We start from the raw sequence: 19,305 nt of genomic DNA, 5'->3' as shown, positions 1-19,305 counted from the left end.
GCCCTTTTTATTTTATATTTTGAAACAGGGTCTTGCTAAATTGCTGAGGTTGGCCTTGAATTTGAGATCCTCCAGCTGAGTTCAAAATTGCTTATTTTAGATTTTCCAGTACATTGTTTCATTTTAGCAAGAAATATCTTTTGGGGCGGGGGGGTACCAGGGATTAAAATACTAACCACTGAGCCACATCCCTAGTCCTCCTTCCCTTTTTTCTGTATTTTATTTATAGGCAGGGTCTCCCTGAATTCTTTTTTTTAATATCTTCATTTTATTTATTTATTTTTTGTGGTGCTGGGGATTGAACCCAGGGCCCCACATATACCAGGCTCTACCACTAAGCCACAACCCCAGCTCCTCACTGAATTCTTTATGGTGTCACTAAGTTGCTGAGGCTGGCTTTGAACTTTTAATTCTCCTGTCTCAGCCTCCTGGGCCACTGGCATTACAGATATGCACCACTGCTCCCGATGAAATACTTATTTTCAAAGAAACTTTTCTTCTTAAATGCCCTGAAGAAAATCAGAAATTAAAAAGACTGTCAATTCAATTGTCTTGAACTATTCACTGATCTTTATCATGGTGCCAAGATAAGGCTATCCTACTTTAGTCAAACTATCACAAATTTCAGTTCACGATGTTGAGTGTTAAAAGTAGGTAGAAAATGGTGTCAGAAGAGACCATAATTTACTAAGTATATTTCATGCAAGGTATGGTTAAATTAAAACCAAACCAAACCAAACAAACAAACAAACAAAAAACCCTGGTTATTTTGGGCAGTCATTTTTTAAGTATTCTAGTTTTTTCATTCATTCATTCAACAATAGCCATCAGAAGTGTCAATTCCTTGTTTATATATTTATTCATCAAGCAAATATTTATGTAGCTTTATGTGCTATGCTTTCTGTTAAGAACCAGGACTTAAAAATTAAGACTGTTTAGGAGTATAGCTCATGGTAGAACACTTGCCAGGCATGAAAAAGGCTTGGATTTGATTTTTTAAAATTTTTTAAAAAAAAAGGAAAAGAAAAGGAAGAAGAGGAGGAGGAGGAGGAGACTGTTTAGCAATCTTGGTTTCAGTTTGGTTAAGTTTGTAACATCCTAAAGAAAAGAAAAAAGCAGGGCATGAGGTCCATGTGTATAATCCCAGTGACTCGGAAGGTTGAGGTAGGAAGATCACAAGTTCAAAGACAGCTGTAGCCATTTAGCAAGGCTCTCAGCAACTTAGCAAGACCCTGCCTCAAAATAAACATAAAAGGGGCTGGGGATGGAGCTCAATTGGTTAAGCGCCCCTGGGTTCAATCCCCAGTACTGAGAAAACCTTGTTATGGTTTAGATGTGGTGTTCCCCAAAAGCACACAATGCAAGAAAGTTCAGAGAAGTAATGATTGAGTCTTAAGAGTCTTAACCCAATCAGTGATTTAATCCCCTGATAAGGATTAACTGAGTGGTAACTGAAGTGGTAGAGTATGCTTTGAAGTATACACTTGTATCTGACAAATGGAGTCTCTCTCTAGTTTCTGATCATGATGTGAACTGCTTCCCCCTGCCACACTCTTCCACCATGATGTTCTGCCTCATCTTGAGCCCCAGGAATGGAGTTGGCCTCCTATGGACTAAGACCTCTGAAACCGTGAGCCGCAAATGAACTTTTCCTCCTCTACAATTGTGCTTTCTGGTCACATCCTTTTAGTCACAGCAGTGAGAAAAGCTGACTAAAACAAGTCTTGATTTGTACTGTTTGCTATTTCCACGGTGTAAATACTTCCACTGTATCTAATTTCAACCTTCTAATGATTAAACAACTAGATAACAATATCCTAGCCAGGAGCAGTGGCACATGCCTGTAATCCCAGTGACTCAGGAGGCTGAGGCAGGAAGATCATAGGCGGAGATTCTGATAGACCCAACCTGATCTTTTCTTAAAATTGGGAACAATCTCGCCACAAAGCCATGAAAAGATAATTTCGGCTTTACTATAAATCACTGCAAATTCTGAACCTGCTTGGAATGCCTGCCCGTGCCTTGAACTCACCCATGCCTGGCTCTCTGACCAGACAGCAGCCCTCTCTGAAACTTTAGTGACACCTCATAAATATCGGCCTTCCCTGGCCAGACAAGGACCCTCTCTGAGGCTCTAATGGTCCTCATAAATTCTGATGTTGGGGCCAGCAAAAATGTAAACTACCATTAGTGTGATGCTCGTCAGAGTTCTGTTATCTGTAACCTCCCTTTGTGTAACTTTCTGGGCCATAAAGCTGGGCTGCAGGAAAGCTGTGGCTGCTGTCTTGTTCCCGCGGTTTGGGGTGGGAGAGGCAGCATGGCTGGTCGAAATAATAAGCTTGCTTTAATTTGATTTTAATTGGAGTCAGTGGTCTTTTCTTGCATCCTGGTCCAACAATTCAACAAGAGATTTTACTGGGGGGGGCTGCCTGAAGGGGAAAAAAAGGAGAGACAGAGAACAGAGGAAGGAGAGGAGGAGGGCAGAGAGAGCAGAGAGCATGAGAAAGAGAGCAGAGAAAGGAGAGAAAGAAGAGGAAGAGGGCAGAGGGCGTGAGCTTGCAAGCTTGGGCTTAAGAAGGGTTGCGTAGGCGATGTGGTGGGTGCTGATTGGCATGGTGACTAAGGGATGGCGAGCAGACATCCAATGTCCCACGGAGATTGGTTGAGAAAACTTTTGAATTTGGAGCTCTTAGGCTTGGCGCCCTTTGGAGAGGAGGAGGAGGGGTAAAGGATTATGGAATGTTCTCATAAGAGGGAAACTTAACATTAACAGGGAGTCTCCCACACACCCAACACTTAGTAAGGCACTCAGCAACACAGTGAGACCCTGTCTCTAAATAAAAATTTTTAAAAAAATTAAAAAGGGTTGGGGATGTGTTTCAGTGATCAAGCACCCCTGGGTTCAATCCCTGTACCAAAAACTAAATAAATATAAATATCTCCTAAATATTTAACAATGGGCTTTTGGGATCAGTTTAGGCTGACTCCTGCACGTCGTGCAGAGCCCATGCTTGTTTTGTTCACTACCATGTATTTAACCTCTAACGCATGGCCTGGCATTTAATAGTTGTTCAATTTGAATTGAATCTGTATTTCTTTAAAAAACTTCTCAGCTTGTTAGAGCTTGTTGTAAGGTCCTTGCTTAGCATCTGGATGACCATCTTAAGTGACAACAGACATTTTAAGAAGAATTTCGCTTTCCTGCTAAAGGGCACTTCTGAGAAAGGCTCACCCCTCCCTCATACCAACCCAACCCTCCACCGCCTGCATTAGGACCCATCTGGCTCTAATCCCTGAGCCTGCCCCATAAAAGTCCTGAACCCCAAAGCTGTTTTGCCTCTTTCCATCTATGGAGAGATGTGCCTCTATTTGTCAGCTCTGACAAATAAACTCTTGTGTGTTTCTCTGCCTGGTCTGTCTTTCATTTATGGCTCACCCATTTCCCGGTTCCTCGCTTTCCTTTCATTTGTGACAGGTACTATACTAAGAACTTTCCAATACTAATTTTCTTGTTGGAAGTCCTGGGGATGGAACACAGGACTTGTGCATTCTAGGCAAATCCTCTACTACTGAGCTACATTCACAAACCTAAGGATTAATAAGATTAACACTAAGTGGATTTTTTTTTCTTTTTCTGAGACCAGGTCTTGCTATGTTTCCAAGGCTGGTCATGAACTCCTGAGCCTTAGTGATTCTCTAGCCTCAGGGCCACACACACACACACACACACACTTCACCACTAAGCCACTTCCCCAGCCTTTTTTTTTTTTTTTTTTTTTTTTTTTGAGATGGCCTCACTAAATTGTTGAGGTTGGCCTCAAATTTGTGTTCCTCCTGTCTCATTTTTGGCCTCCCAAACTGCTGATATTACAGGTCATCTCCATGGAAACCTGCAGGAGATATGATTTTTGAAGAAGGGTGTCTCCAAATTGATCACTTTCATCCGGCCTGCCAGAGGGAGGATTTTACCGTCTCAAAGAAGGAGTGGTTCCCTTAACATAAAGATAGGCTTGTTTTCTTAGGTGAACAGACTATGAAATTTGAAGAACTAAGCAAAAGTTTGAAAGCCTAGAAAACTATTTTTATGTTGCTTCTCAAATATTCTCAGACAAATATGCCAAGACAATAACATCTTTATAGCTGGGGATGTCACTCAATGGTAGCATGCTTGCCTAGCATGTCTAAAGACAAAAAAAATAAATAAATAAATTAAAATAAATCTTTATGGCTAAAATTCTGTGGCTATCTATCTAATGAAGTGAGAAATTGAAGTAGCAAAAATATACATGCTTCTTCAACAAATGGTGCTGGGAAAACTGGAAATCCATATGTAACAAAATGAAACTGAATCCCTTTCTCTCACCATGCACAAAAGTTAACTCAAAGTGGATCAAGGAACTTGATATCAAATCAGAGACATGGCGTCTAATAGAAGAAAAAATTGGCTATGATCTACATACTGTGGGGTTGGGCTCCAAATTCCTCAATAGGACACCCATAGCACAAGAGTTAATAACTAGAATCAACAAATGGGACTTACTCAAACTAAAAAGTTTTTTCTCAGCAAAAGAAACAATAAGAGAGGTAAATAGGGAGCCTACGTCCTGGGAACAAATCTTTACTCCTCACACTTCAGACAGAGCCCTAATATCCAGAATATACAAAGAACTAAAAAAAAATTAGACAATAAGATAACATATAACCCAATCAACAAATGGGCCAAGGACCTGAACAGACATTTCTCAGAGGAGGACATACAATCAATCAACAAGTACATGAAAAAATGCTCACCATCTCTAGCAGTCAGAGAAATGCAAATCAAAACCACTCTAAGATACCATCTCACTCCAATAAGATTGGCAGCCATTAGGAAGTCAAACAACAAGAAGTGCTGGTGAGGATGTGGGGAAAAGGTTTCACTTGTACATTGCTGGTGGGACTGCAAATTGGTGCGGCCAATTTGGAAAGCAGTATGAAGATTTCTTGGAAAGCTCGGAATGGAACCACCATTTGACCCAGCTATTCCCCTACTCGGTCTATTCCCTAAGGACCTAAAAAGAGCATACTATAGGGACACTGCTACATCCATGTTCATAGCAGCACAATTCACAATAGCAAGACTGTGGAACCAACCTAGATGCCCTTCAATAGACGAATGGATAAAAAAAATGTGGCATTTATACACAATGGAGTATTACTCTGCATTAAAAAATGACAAAATCATAGAATTTACAGGGAAATGGATGGCATTAGAGCAGATTATGCTAAGTGAAGCTAGCCAATCCCTTAAAAACAAATGCCAAATGTCTTCTTTGATATAAGGAGAGTAACTAAGAACAGAGTAGGGACGAAGAGCATGAGAAGAAGAGTAACATTAAACAGGGATGAGAGGTGGGAGGGAAAGGGAGAGAGAAGGGAAATTGCATGGAAATGGAAGGAGACCCTCAGGGGTATACAAAATTACATACAAGAGGAAGTGAGGGGAAACGGGAAAAAATATAAGGGGGAGAAATGAATTACAGTAGAGGGGGTAGAGAGAGAAGAGGGGAGGGGATGGGGGGGACGGGGGATAGTAGAGGATAGGAAAGGCAGCAGAATACAACAGACAATAGTATGGCAATATGTAAATCAATGGATGTGCAACTGATGTGATTCTGCAATCTGTATACGGGGTAAAAATGGGAGTTCATATCCCACTTGAATCAAAGTGTGAAATGTGATACATCAAGTACTATGTATGTTTTGAACAACCAACAATAAAAATTAATTTAAAAAAATATATACATGCTTTATATAGATTTAATTTTTATTTGAAAAAAAAAAATGTGGGGTTGGCAATTTTTATTTTGCCTTGGAATTGCCTTGGAACAAAACAGGATGTTCACCACTGAATTACTGTTCCTAAAGACAACTGCAGTAGTCCAGACAGAAAGTGAAGTCCTAGTCTAGGCTGAAAAAAGTGAAAATGAAGAAAAAAATTCAAAAGATATTTCAAAGAAGTCATCAACATAATTTACTCATTGATTGGACTGGGGCAAGGACATGCTGAGAGCTTTGAGCACTCAGGTCTGTAACAAAAATTCTCTTTGTTCTTTATGCATAAGCCCTTCCCTTCCCATTCATTTTTTTTTTTTTTCAGGCTCTTGGGCCTCTTCCAGTAGTAATTATTTTCATTAAATTGGATAGGAAAATTTCTTCATTGCATAAAAAGTGCTTCAATAGCATCTTATTTGTGTTTACAGTACAAAAGGCAACCATGAGATAACTCCTCTAATCTCTTATAAACTGACCCAAAAAGTTAAATTAAATGGATGTGATTAGATCTGTGATTCATTTGCACAAAGAGACCATCTGTAATCTGAATGACCAAAGCATGTGGGAACGACTGAAATTCTAAGCCAGGAAGCAGGGTTGAAATGGCTTGTATGTTAGTAAATGGAAACAGTGTATTGTACCTTTCCTGAATATTCAGTAACCCATGGTTAACAGCAGAAGGCAGAGAAGAAAAATCTGAAAGCTGGGGTTTCAGAAGTATGTCTTAGAGTCCTGAGAATTTGGGATACATTTTCCCAGGATGGATGCATAGTGTGAGAACAGATGATTCATCAGGTGTTACACTGACATGGCGTAGATATTCCTAAAACTATCTGCCTTACTCTGTCTTAACTCCATCCTCAGCATGCTGCTTTGTGACTGTTGATTTTCCATGTACACTGTTTTATCAGGACAGATCGTGTTCAAGATGAAACACAAGAACTTTCTAGTCAATAGAAAGGGATAGATGAGAAGTCACTAATTGGAGACTAATAAGTCATAGCAAAACATGCAGCTTGGTCTAATATGACCTACACTGTGTCATCTCTTCACTGAAGCTAGTTTCTACCACTATTATTTTACGCTTGGTTGTTTCATATATCTACACTATCTTCCTGATCCCTATAGAAATTTAAGTTTGCAACTCTGGGAAAGCCTCTACAAGAAACAAAGAAATTAGTAAATTCTACTTCAATCTCTTGTGAATTTGGATAGAATTAGTCTCTGTATCTCAGTAAGTCTTGGACTGGGCCCAGTGGGTAGCAACTTCACAAAGGTAATGCCATTCCAAGATTTCTTGTCAGGTCCTTATATGGTCTTCTCCAGTGATTCCTTGATCTCATTGTTGTGGTGTTCTCCCTCTCCCTGTTTTGTGCTTTTTTTGGTTTGTATTGTTTTGCTTTGCTTTGCAGAACTGGGATTGGATTTAAGATCTCACATCTGCTAGGCAAGTGCTCGGTTACTGAATGACACCCCCATTCCTTTTCATGTTTTATTTTGAGACAGGAATTCACTAAGTTACCCATACTGGCCTCATGATCCTCCTGCCTCAGCCCCTAAATAGGTGGGATTATAGGTGTGAGTCACCACACTCAAACCATTTGGTAGTCTGTTATTTACATATTTGTTGTGGCAGCTATTGTATGTTGGTCCACTTAACAACTCTCCCAAAAACCTCCTAATGAGGTTTGAAAGCTAAAATTCAATCTTCATTTTCCCTTGCAACTAACAGGGGCTATACAAATATTTCTAGCAATTGAGATGTACAGCAAGTCCCTAGGAAGGCAGTTCTTCCTCCCCGTACCCCATCCCCTATTCCAGTGATTTAAACCAGGGGCCCTGAGCCACATCCCTAGTCCTTTTTATTTTTTATTTTGAGACAAAGTTGTGTAGGTCCTCACTAAATTGTTGAGGCTGGTTTTGAATTTGCAGTCCTCCTGTCTAAGCCTCACAAACGTCGTGGTTACAGGTGCCACCATGTCCAGCAAGGCAGTCCTTTCTGAAATAAGAAGGCAAAGCCTCCGAGCAGAGAGAAAGCCCCTTTGTCCCTTATTTTTTCAGCCTATTGGGCTTGGACACAAAGCTTAGAGGTAAGGCAGCCTCTTCCCACTATGAAGAGACAAGCATGAGAAGGGCTACATGCTAAATAGAAAGACAAAAGGGTCATAGCAGACCTGAACTATCTATCTTCAGATTGTTTTTATGTGGGGCAAATAAACTGTTCAAATGAGTATTTTAAGTGCTTCTACCTCCAGTGAAACCCTTTTCTAATTTACCTCCCTAATAAGGCCTTCAGGAAAGAGATCATGCTTTATAGTATGTCTTCAGTACTGTGTTTCAGTGTCTGCATACAGTAGGCATTCAATACATATTTGTTTAATCTATCAACTAATTTGCTTATTTATAGGAAGCAGCTGGGATATTTTACAAAACATTAAACTGCAATTTAGACAGAGTTACTTGTAAGTGACCAGGCTAAATGGAGAACAGAGAAAGCAAACTAACAGGTCAAATTTTACACTGGCAAGGCAGGAAGAAAAAGGACCTTTTTCCAAGAAAGTTCTCTGCCCTGAAGAATAATGTGGTATTATTGTTAGTAGTACCAGTAATAATAATAAAAGAGGCTTATTGGCTCTATCTTTACATAGTAAAACCATGAGATAGGTACTATTGTTATCCCTATTTTACAGCTAAGGAAATGAAAGCAGACACACCCAGGATCATACAGTTATTTAGTAAGAGAGCTAGAATACAAATCTAGGTAGTTGGGCAAGCAACTACCTCTTAACCTCTTAACCACTAAACCATACTAATTAAATAATGGGGAATAACTAAGCACTATTGTTCACTTAAAAGTTTATGGGGAAAATATTTTTAAAAGCAATTAATGCTAAATATGAACTATTGGCTCCTCATTGTGCTCCAATTGGCTGTTTGGACACCCAAGGTATTAAGATAATGTACTATACTACCGTGTTTTACCAAGTAACACTTTCCCCAGCAACCTGTTTCAAAGGGTGACTACAAGGGGGATGGTTATATTTATCCTGACTTCCTGGTCTGGACTTTAGGAACTGATTTTTATCTCTAAGGCAGGTAAAACAATGTTGCCTCATCCCTTATAGTTGCCATTTACTCTCAGATTAGCCTAGCAACAATGGATAGATACAGGTGGTTTAATTATGTTGAAGAGCTGATCTTAATAAGAATTAACATTTTAGGGAGCACAATGAAAGGGAGGGTTACTCTTTCTCCAAGAGCCTGGTCTTTTCTTTCTACCCAGTGACATATCCTTTTGGCCCCAATTATCTCCCAAGGGTTTATGTGTGTAGCAGGAGAGGTGTGCTTTTTTCTTTGCTATCCTGTGGGAAATTACAAACCTTTATTTGAATTTCCTAATGAAAAAAAGTTAAAAAATACTCCCCTTCACTTAATGGAAAAATTATTCTCTGATACAAAAAGCCAATAAAAGTGACTGTATGTAAGGGAAAAACATTCAGAATTTATGCTATTCTGTGTATCACTGAAATATCAGTAAGACCTTCGAGATCATTTCCTTTAACAATTAAATAAAAAACATTTACAGGCCTCTGGTATCCTGAGTGTGGCCACTTTTCCTATTTTATTTGCAAGTTGTATACATTATCTAAGTTGGTGTTAAAAACTGCCTTGGAAGTTTTAAGACAATATTTTTATAATGTAAAGCATTTGCCTTTTTTTTTTCAAGAATGTTCGTTCACTCCATTTGTAAGTCTAATCACATTTATACATAAGGAGAAAAAAAGAGCAGAAAGAAATGGCCAATTCCTTTCTTATTTGTTATTGATCAGATCTTAGCAGCTGCCTCTTGAATTCCTTTTCCACAAAGAAATGATTTTTCTACCTGCTAATTATTTTGCTGGTTGTAGATATTCCACTCGTGCTAAACAAAAGCACACTTTGTATTTAAATCACTTTTCTTTAGCTATTTGCTCAAGGGCTATATGAGCCCTAAACTGTAACCGGGCTTCCATGGAATAGTCTTTATAGTTCTTTATGTTGTCTAGATATTTTGTTGCACTGGCAAAATCTCCTTTCAGATAGTGTAGAATTCCTAGTTCATAGTAAGTATATGGCACCAAATAGTGGTCATATTTTAAAAACTTCTCCTTTTGAATAACACGATTAAAGTAATGTTCAGCCTTCAAATATTTGCCTAGGTGTTTCAGGCATAGCCCTTTCAGCAAATTTAAGAAACTTATGTCATCTGTGCCATATTCCTCATTTGGATTTTCCTGCAAAAGGTCTTTTCCTTTGTTAATTATTGATAGCCAGCTTGAAATAAGCTCTACTTTTTTGCTCATGACTCGGAAACCACTCCAGGCATAAATGAATTCCAGAAGGGGCTGTGCTGTAAACCAGCCTGTAGTAGTACCATAGCGCTGACCTTTCTCAGCAACAAACTTTTCTATTGGCACAGGGGTGCCTAAAATTTTGATTCTCAGGTTTTCCACATTTAAGAAGAGAGAGGTCATGTTATCATTTAGTGATTTCACAAAATCAGGAGGAAGTAAGGCCAATATGATAGCTTTACTGTACACATATATTGCCTTGGACCATCTGCTATGTACATACAGTAGATGGGCATAGTTGTAAGCCTGCTTCCAATCCTGCAGAAAAATGTGGCACCACATGAGTTCCCAGTAACAGAGGTGGTGAACCTGTTTCCATTCGTTCTGAGTAAAAATGCACTCATGTAATTTCAATTGTGCTTTTTCAAAATTTCCTCTCAACATACTAAAACGTGCATGAAAAAATTTAAGTACAACACAGTTTGGAAATTTCTGGAGGTATATGAGGAAGAGATTCTCTGTAGCCAAACTGGAAACTTTTTCAACACCAAAAGCTACATGGATGTAACTGTAATAAAAGAGTAGAGTGAAAACACTTAAAATATTATTTATATGAGTTTCAGATGCACTCTCATGAAGCAAAGCCAAGCCTACCTCTCTCTCCCCAGAAAGTCCAACAACATTGAGAAGTCTAAGTGTTTTTGGTGGCACAAGTGATAACATCAAATTAAATGATCCAAGTCCAAATTTTATCCCTCCAACCAAGTGTCTGTGGGCTTTGCTGTGGCTGTGAGGCATAAGAGTTAATACCTGTTGACAATCTTTGTATATTTGATAACTTGACCCAACGCTGAGCCCACTTTTAAGAAAACTAATCATACTGTCATCCTGTATAAATGCTATGGAAGATTTCAAGATCAAACACTCAGCATAACAGACTTCTGCATGTAATTCTTCTTCTTTGACAGCTCTTATTCCCTGTCTACTCACTATACGAGATAAAGTCATTATCCTAGTTCTTCTTCGGAAATTGTTACAGGTTTTCAAAGCTTCCTTTGCAGCGTTCATCCCAATCTGAATGTCCTGTGGATCAAAAGTAAGGATGGCTTTGACAACCATAAGCATACTGTATAATAGGGCATGGTATGTGCTGTTTTTAGACCATGGGTAAATGAGATTTATTGCATCTGTGAATCTGTTATTTAGAAATAAGTATAGTCCAGTTGTGCATTCTTCCAAGGAAGACAGGAGATTCATTGTTGTTGCCACAGGGATAATTTCATAGGCATCTTCAAACTTTTCCTCCTGAACATTTTCTCTTTTACTTAGAGGAAGTGATCTACTAATGACATCCTGATCTTTTTCTCCTTCACTTAAAGTACGTGTACTGTTTAACTTGTCCTCCTGATCATTTTCTCTTTTTCTTTGAATAAGAGGCATATTTGCTTCTCCGCTTAGAGATGGGAAATATTCAAAGTGGAGTGACGTGGTTGAAACGAGGGTAGCTGTTGCTGTCTTAACCAGGGTCTCTTAGTCCACCCAAAGCTCCGTGTGGGGTATTGCTGTTAAAATGGAGGTAAACACACGACTAGCCGTGAGATGCAGCACAAGGATATCTATGTCAGACAAGGGGGGAGAAAGATAATTTTATTTACCCATAAGAAGCCTTTCTGAAAGGTTTAAATCATTTGAAAGTACTAAAGAAAACATGCACTTTAAAAACATTCCAACATAAATCCTTTGTAAACAAAGAGTTATTTTGTAACCATTCCTTCAATATATCAATTTCGCAAGATCATGCTGTTGTGTATTTTACTGCAGAACTGTACTGTGAGAGCTGTAAAACCCCTGAATAGGAAAGGCCTTGAGGGACAAGAATCTGGCTGGAAAGAGAATGTATCCACTCAGTTCTCCAGTTCAGACTAAGGAAGGGGTGAATTGTACAGACCAGAGAATAAAGATTATGGAAATGAAAAATCCCTCCCACGCTATTAGCACCATCACGGCACTTGCACATAGTATGAACGCTAACTAGGTCTTAGCAAAACTAATATGGTCAGGTGTACAAGATTTTGGGTATGGAGAGAGCCATACAAACTAGAAAGACTTCCCAGGATTGTTGCCTTTAGAAAAAAGAAATTCAAATAAAACAATGTTATCACAGCATTACTATAGTATCTTGGTAGGAAATCATTTCTTCTACCAGGAGACATTTAACAACTGCAAGGTCAGGTGGGAGTGGGCATATTCAAGACCAATTATGAATAACAAACTAATTTATTCATAGTAACATGAGTGGTTCAATTAATCTATTTTAAAAAGTAAAAGCCACAAACATGACACTTAACAATAATTATTAAAATACTTTAGAAATGGGCACAGTGGCACCACCATCCCAGCAGCTAGGAAGGCTGAGGCAGGAGGATTGCAAGTTCAAAGCCAGTATCAACAACTTAGTGAGATCCTAAGCAACTTAGTGAGACTCTGTCTCAAAATAAAAAATAAAAAGGACTTGGTTCAATCTTTAGTATGAAATATTTTTTTTAATTTTTAAAAAATTAAGTAAAATAATTACAAGTACATATGAATAATTAAGTATATACTTCAGAGAATATATACCTAAATTTTGTTTGTTTTGTGGTACTGGAGATTGAACTCAGGGGCACTCAACACTGAGCTACAACCCTAGGCCTCCTCATCCCTTTTTATTTTTTATTTTGAGACAGAGTCTCACTAAGTTGTTGAGGCTGGCCTTGAACTAACAATCTTCCTGTTTTATTAGCCTCCTGAGTGACTAGGATTAGTGGTGTGCACCTCCATGCTCAGCACCTGGCTAAATTCTTTATTTCAATAAATAAAAAGACAAGAGAGAGAGGGGTAAAGCAAGAAGGATAATCAAAGGAAAAAAGAGAAACACAGAAGAAAGAGATGCAGATTTTTATGAAGGAAAAAAAACAAAGAAGGAAAATACGTTACATCCAAGGAAAAAATAATGGAGAAGACAGCCTCAAATGTATTATTTTAGGTAAATATTTGTTTTTATACCTTAGGGTTCGATAATGTTTCAGGGTACTAGCAACTGTAAAAACTATCCTTTGGAAAGCAGAGTTAATCACACAATTAGCTGAAACTTGGTTCTGAGTGGAAGAGCCACACCATCCATTAGGAGGGAAATTAATCTTTGGGTGGCAACAAAAGTGGCTAGGGCTAGGGGTGCAGCTCAGTGGTAGAACACTTGCCTATCATGTGAGGGCCTGGGTTTGATCCCCAGTACTGGGGTCAGGGAGTAGTGGCTAGATCAAGGTTATCCAGATCCACCTGGGCAACAGCCAAGTTCAATCCAAGGACAGTTTCCTTTCTTCTGGCCTAAATCAAGATGTTTTCAAATTATATTCCATAGACTATTCTCCATTCAAGATAACCCAAAATTTTACTTTGTCTGAAACTTTATCTAAATCTGTTAGCATAATCACCCCCAACACTGTTAACAGACAGACAGACAGATAGATAAATAAATAAATAAATAAATAGTGACTAAAGGGGATGGATATACAAAGCACAGGTAAAGAGGATTTTTCTTTTCTTTTTTTGGTGATACTAGGGATCAAACAAAGGGCCCCCCAAATGGTAGGCAAGTGTTCTAACACTGAGCTATAGCCCCCTGAATATATATATTTTTAAGTGTCAGTCTTCTGATCATGTCTTTTGTATGTCTTGACCAACAATAATGACTGGAACTTAGCTAAATTAGCATTTATCAAATGGTTATGATAGTTTTCAATTTGTATATACTAAAATTCAAGATGAAATAGTCACTTAAGCATTTAAGCTAGGTGTGGTGGCATACCTATAATCCTAGTGACTTCGGAGGCTGAGGCAGGAGGATCCCAAGTTAAAGACCAGCCTTAGCAATTTAGTGAGGTCCTAAGCAACTTAGCAAGACCTTGTCTCAAAACAAAAATAAAAAGATTTGGGGCTCAGTTGGTAGAGTACTTGCCTTTCATGCATAAGGCCATGGGTTCAATCCCTAGCGCGCGCGCACACACACACACACACACACACACACACACACAAAGCCACATCCATGGGGATGTGGCTCAGTGGTAAAAGTACTTCTGGGCTCCATCCTCAGTACCAAAGAAAAAAGAGAGAGAGAGAGAGAAGAGAAGAAATAGTCATTTAATTGTTAATACTATCAATCAGTTAATACTTTTTAAAAAATATTTATTTTTTAGTTGTAGATGGACACAATATCTTTATTTTATTGATTTATTTTTATGTGGTACTGAGGATCAAACCCAGTGACTCACACATGCTAGGCAAGTGCTCTACCACTGTGCCACAACCCAAGCTGAGGCCTTATGTTCTTAACATAGAGTTCCTATTTATCAGTAAGACAGATAAAACATTCCAACAGAAAAATCAGCAAAGAACATGAATAGTTAACAAGCTTAATGTTTAGGCTGTGAATCAAAATCAAATTGAAAAATAAGATATCTTAAAAAATCAAATTTGGCAGATTAAAAAATCATTAACACTTGGTATTAATGAAGCTGCAGTGACCAAATGCCCTTTTAGACTTGTTGCCAGATGTATAAATGGGTGTAACCACTTTGGAGAGCTAATTGATAACATTCATTTTTTTTCTTTGCAGTACTGGAGATCAAATCTTGTGCATGTTAGGCATATGTTGTTCCACTGAGTTACATCTCTAGCTCCTAACAATATGCTTTAAATGCTTATACATTTTTCATACTCTTTTACTCAGCAATTTCATTTATGGAATTATAATAATAATGATTATTATTAGTTGTACCTGGGATTGAACCCAGGGCTTTGCAAATGCTAGGCAAGCACTCAACCACTGAGCTACATGCCCAGATCTTTTTTTTTTTTTTTTTTTTTTGTCTCAACTAAGTTGCTTAGGCAACTTGTTCTTGAACTTGTAATTCTACTGCCTGCCTCAGCCTCCTGAGTAACTGAGATTATAGGTATGCATCACAGTACCCAGCTACTTATATAATTGTTCTAAAGAAATAATCTGGAATAAGCATGGATATTTATACAAGTTATATTCACTTCAGCATTTATTTATAACATATAAAATGAAAGCAATCTAAATTTTTTATAACAAAGGAACCCTACAATGGTATACTCTACAAACATTATATTCTTGAAAAATAAAATTTAATGACTTAGATAATTGTTGATAGTGAAGTGTACTGTATTAGGGTTATCCAGAGAAACCAAACCAATAAAGAAAAATCCATATCTATATCTATACAGCTGTATCATCTACCTACCTATCGATGTATCTATCTATGGAGATTTGTTGTAAAGAATTGGCTCAAGGACTGGGGTTGTGGCTCAGTGGTAGAGTGCTTGACTGGCACTTGAGGCACTGGGCTTGATCCTTAGCACCACATAAAAATAAATAAAGTAAATGTACTGTTGGCCATCTACAACTAAAGAGAAAAATATTTTTTAAAAATTGGCTCAAGCAATTAAGGAGGCTGGGAAGTCCCAAGATCTTCAATCTGCAAGCTGGAAACTCAGGAAAGCCATTGGCATTGTAGTTCCAGTGAGAGTCTGAAGGCCCCAGAATGAGGTGTTCCAATAGTGTGAATTTTAATCTCCAAGCTGACAGAATGGAAACCCAAGAAGAGCTAATTCTTCAATTCTGTTTAGAAGGCAGGAAAAGATGGCTATCTCATTCAGTCAGTCAGGTAGAAGGAGTTCTTACCCAAAGTTTTTTTTTTTTCCTACCGAGGTCCAAATACTTGGATGAAGCCTGCCCACATAAAGCAGGCAATCTGCTTGACTCAAATGTTAATCTCACTCAGAAACAACCTCATAGACCTACCCAGGATAATGTTTGACCAAAAGCCCGGCAGCTGGTGACCCAGTCAAGTTGAAACATAAAGTCAAACATCACATGCACTAAGCAAACACAGCAGGGCTTTACAAAATGATACATTTTTTTCCCTAAAGAAACAACATATACAAGGATAAAAATTGGAATTATATATCCCAGATGATTAAAGATGGTTATCCCTGGGTGGTGGGACTGTGGATAACATTTATAGAGCTCTTTGATTTATGATGAGGTTGTCATGGAGTTATATCCCCATAAACCCATCATAAGTCAAAAATATTAAGTTCAAAATGCATTTATTATCTGGCTAAACTCTTGTAAAGTAAAAATATAAGTTGAACCATAGTAAGTCAAGGATTATCTGTATATCCGTTTTATCTAATAACATTCAACAAATATTAAGCATCTAAGATGCAAGAACTGTGCTAAGAATTAGGCATACAATAGTTAGATTTGGTCCATCCCACACAATATTCATAGTCTAGTATTTGTGCTTTATTCTATTTTACCCAAAGTCAAAGTCAAAGTTTGCCCAAGTCACTGTATGCACAGTCAGGGTTTAAGCCCAGGTTAGAGGTCATAGTCATAGTCACCACCCTGTACATTACAGTATTATTTCAACTTCTATTTTAAAAGTCATTTGACAAGGGGCTGGAGTTGTGTCTCAGTGGTAGAGTGCTTGCCTGGCATGTGTGAGGCCCTGGGTTTATCCTCAGCATTGCATATAAATAAACAAAAGATCCACTGACAACTAAAAATTATTTTTTAAAAAAGTAATTTGACAAAAATTTATTGACCACCTACTTTGTGCATGGCAGTTCTATATGCTTGAGGAAACATGAAATATACCTAATTTTCAAAATGCCTAAAGATTTACAATAGCAGGGAGGAAGGCTCTCATTGGAAAAAAAAAAAAATTTTGAAAGACTGTAGGGACACCTGAGCTTTGGGATAAGATCAGGAGCCATAAAAATCCTAGGAAACCTAGGGGCTGGGGTTGTGGCTCAGTGGTAGAGCACTCACCTAGCACATGTGAGGCACTGGATTCGATCCTCAGCACCACATTAAAACAAAGATATTGGGGCTGGGATTGTGGCTTAAACAAAGGTATTGTTGGGCTGGGGTTGTGGCTCAGTGGTAGAGCACTTGCCTAGCATGCAGGAGGCACTGGGTTAGATTTCCCCAGCAGAACATAAAAAACTAAATAAACAAAATAAAGAAATTTTGTCCATCTACAACTAAAAATATTTTTTAAAAATCCTAGGAAACCTTTCTACATGATTTAGCCATTGGGAGACAATAATAGTAGAAGGGGTAAAACTCTACTAGCAAAAATATAGGCAAATGCTAGGTAAATGCACTTTAAGGTAATTTAAGAGATAACCGATTGGCTGGGTATGGCGGCACATGCCTGTAATCCAAGTGGCTTGGGAGGCTGGGGCAGGAGGATTACAAATTCAATTGCTTCAGCAATTTAGCAAGGGCCTAAGCAACTCTGTGAAACCCTGTCTCTAAATAAAATACAAAATAGGGGGCTGGGGCTGTAGCTCATTGGTAGAGTGCCTGTCTCACACTGGGAAAACAAAAAAGCAAGAATAATTGTTATTAAATCTGAAATAAGGAAGCCAAATCAATTTGGTGTAAATATGCATTTATTTTTATGAGTTTAGATCCTATTAAGATTCTTTGAGGGCAAGGTCCACACGTTTATTATCTTTATGATAAGCTTGCACTTATTAGGAGCATAGTACAAGCTTTTGAAGAAGAAAAAATGAAAGGGAGTATACATATCTTTTTTAAATTATTTTTTATTTTATTTTTTGTTATGATTTGTTAAATATGAGTATACATATCTTTACTGTGGTTGTAAATTAAGTGTGTAAAGAAAGTGTAAAGTGATTTACACTATTCCCCAGAATTACAAGAAAAGATACATTAATATTCCACATTTTCCTTTTGTGGAAGGTTTTCATGGAAAACAAAACCTGGACCTCCTTAGCACCTCATTTAAGACATTTAACTGAAGAGAAGCTGTCTCCCTGGAATCTGAGGGGATGGAAAATTGTGCCAAAATAAGTGGAACTAGCAAAATTTAGGAAAGTTTGGTTCTTTACACTTGAGAAGACCAACTGAGAATTTTAACCTCATAATTAAGATTATCTGTATGAGAAACACTATATGAGTAACCTTGAATGCTAATCTGTAAGAGAAATTCAGCTGCATGTAGACAGGGGGAGAGTCAATAGGGATACTTGTTCATAAAAATGCAATAAACAACTTCCCTTGGTGTGTAACCAGACAGAATAATCCTAGGATAAAGGGGAATGTTGAGTTTTTGTTGTTGTTGTTGCTTTTTAATATCAATGAAAAATGGTAGTATACTGGCAGGTTTGTAGATAGATTTTTATAACATAAAACAAATGTGTCCCTATGATCTTCAAATAATTGATAAAAATCCAAAACAAATCACTTCTAGGGAGGCAATGTGAGGCAAAAGGAACCTCTCTGATGGTCTGGGAGTATGGCTCAGTGTTAAGACACTTTCCTCGCATGCTCACCGTCCTGTGTTTGATTCCCCAGCACCAAAACACAAACACTTCCCTGGAATAGGCTCAGAATCAGTCCAGAAAGTAGCTATACTACCTTTGAGAAATCATCCATTTGCAAATGTTAATTGAGCAATAACCATGTAAAGACAGTGAAATAGGAGTTTTTTTGTTTTGTTTTGTTTTGTTTTGGTTTTTTGAGACAGGGTCTTTCTAGTTGCTTAGAGCCTGGCTAAATTGCTGAAGCTGTCTTCCAATTTGGGATCCTCCTCCCTTAGCCTCCTGGGTCACTGGGATTACAGGCATGTGCTACTTGTGCCTGGCTGAAATAAGTTTTTAGTAAAATTCATTAATTTAACAACTCCTATCGTGCAATAAATGTCTAAGTCAGAAGAAGGTAAGAAGGGCTATGAAAAAAAATAAAGTTGTGTAAAAGGTATCCAGGGTGTGGGGAAGGGTATATTGCCATGTTTAAAAATTATTACAGAAGTATTATATTTGTTTATAAAAACACAAACCCTTCAAATAGGGAAGACTTAACAGTTAAAAAATGAAAGCTCTTCCCTATCTTCCACCCAATCCCACTTCCCAGGGCAACCACAATTAATAGTTTGGGAGCATATTAATGTTAGATTATACCTCTATTAACTATCCCCCCCTTAGTTCCTCCATTACTATTTTCACTTAAAATATTTGTAATTATTTTTCAAAATAAGATGACATTTAATTTTTTCATCTT

The 19,305-nt window shown here is 37.9% G+C and overlaps 1 pseudogene; it reads right to left on the bottom strand.

Moving 5' to 3' along the window:
* Positions 1-9,764: 9,764 nt before the first annotated feature.
* Positions 9,765-11,585, bottom strand: LOC143379959 (tetratricopeptide repeat protein 39B pseudogene; annotated as a pseudogene).
* Positions 11,586-19,305: the final 7,720 nt, after the last annotated feature.

This window comes from Callospermophilus lateralis, chromosome 14 (genome assembly GCF_048772815.1).
Source record: "Callospermophilus lateralis isolate mCalLat2 chromosome 14, mCalLat2.hap1, whole genome shotgun sequence".
NCBI classification, from domain to species: domain Eukaryota; kingdom Metazoa; phylum Chordata; class Mammalia; order Rodentia; family Sciuridae; genus Callospermophilus; species Callospermophilus lateralis.
The sequence above is the reverse complement of the archived record's forward strand: the minus strand, read 5'-3'. Positions and strand labels throughout refer to the sequence as shown.